Genomic DNA, 1,718 nt, shown 5'->3' on the forward strand with positions numbered 1-1,718 from the left:
TCTTATTCCGGCTGCTAATGAGTGGTGGGGTGGGAGGCATCTCAACCTGTCAGTTCTAATCATTTTCCTTCATGTCACCTTTAGGATGCCCTGAGCATCCCTGAGGTTCTGTAGGACACATGCAGCCAATCTGGGAAGGCTCCTCGGGGTAAAGATCCCAGTACCTGGGCACATGGGTCATTTGTGAGCACATGAAGTCCTCTCATGGACGCTGTAGGGATGGTTCAGTAAAGTGCCTCTCCAATTCTGTGTTCACATGCTCTCCTGAGTGGGAAAGAAAGTGTGGACCATGCAGCTGTTGCGTATAGAATCCCCTGGACCTGAAGCCTGCCTGGTGCTGGGCCCTCAGGGGTGGCCGATTTCAGCTGGTCTGAACCAAGTTCTTCTGGCAGTGAAGGTCACAGGAGCCCTGTAGCAAGGCCACCTTAAGGCTCTAGACGGGAAGGGCGTGGCTGGACCTCTGGAACCGCATACACATATGCTAAGAAGGGGTTAGTCACCTGTCAATGGTGCTTTTGAAACCCATTCTGGAGGCACGAGCCCTACCATGGTCTGGGTGGGCAGCTTCCCAGAGCACGCAGAAGTCCAGGAGATGCACTTTGAAGCACGAATCAGCAGCTCATGGGAAATGTGACTTTTTTAAATGGAGAGCGACTGCGTGAAGTCGTGTGCATGCTGGGAAATCAAGGTAGGTTTCCTTGCGTGGTAGATACAGGCCTTCACCTGACAATGTCAGCAGATGCACCCACTTGGGTTTGAGGAAAGATGCAGTCAGAGGACCAGAGAACCAAGCCGGGGCCTGCAAAAGGGGTGCAGCGGAGCGGGCTGGCAACCAGGCAGATGGATTTAGGGCTACTGACATCTCATGGGTGCGGGGCCAGGGATTCTGCTCAACCTTCTACAGTTCACAGGATGGCTCCCGCGCCCAGGAATGATTCAACAGCCCCCAGCACTTCCTGATTCACGTCCGTCAGGCATCCAGCCAGCCTGTGATAGATGTGTCCAGTGCACTGGCCCGTCATTGACACCTGTGGTACTCCAGGCCATTGCCATGCTTATGAATTGCCATGTTGTCATTAACTATCATTAATTCCATTGTATTTTCATCCTCATCAGAGAAAAAAGCAACAACGGAAAACGCAAAGGTAAGTGAAGAGGGCGTGAGTGGCATATATGCCTGATCGTTTGTACACAGGTGGGAATGAAGCGGAGTGTCTGTTGATGGCGCACAGTTACGGCCGCGCATCCGTCCTGCACAGACGTCGCGTCCAAGGTCTGAGAAACCCACGTGTCATTCTCTTCAATGGTGAGGCTTCTCTATTCGCATTCTCGCATTGTTCATTTTAACTGGGAGGTTTACAAGACCTTAACTCATTTTCAAAACATAAAACTAAATGAAAAACTAGATGAGTCATATGTGATGGTTAATTTTATGTGTTAACTTGCCTAGGCTGCTGTACCCAGATTTTGGTCAAACATGATTTTAGATGTTTCTGTGAAGGTAATTTTTTAGGCGAGATTCATATTGAATCGGTAGACTTTGACTAAAACAGGTTGCCCTCTGTATTGGGGGGGGGGTCTCATCCAATCAGCTGAAGACAAAACAGGCCGGCGTCCCCCAAAGAAGAAGGAATTCTGCCAAAAACGGACTTTGCGCTCAAACTGCAACTCTTCCCTGAGTCCCCAGTCTGCCCGCCCACCCTACAGATTTTGGATTT

The sequence above is a fragment of the Globicephala melas genome, chromosome 4 (genome assembly GCF_963455315.2).
Source record: "Globicephala melas chromosome 4, mGloMel1.2, whole genome shotgun sequence".
Classification (NCBI taxonomy): domain Eukaryota; kingdom Metazoa; phylum Chordata; class Mammalia; order Artiodactyla; family Delphinidae; genus Globicephala; species Globicephala melas.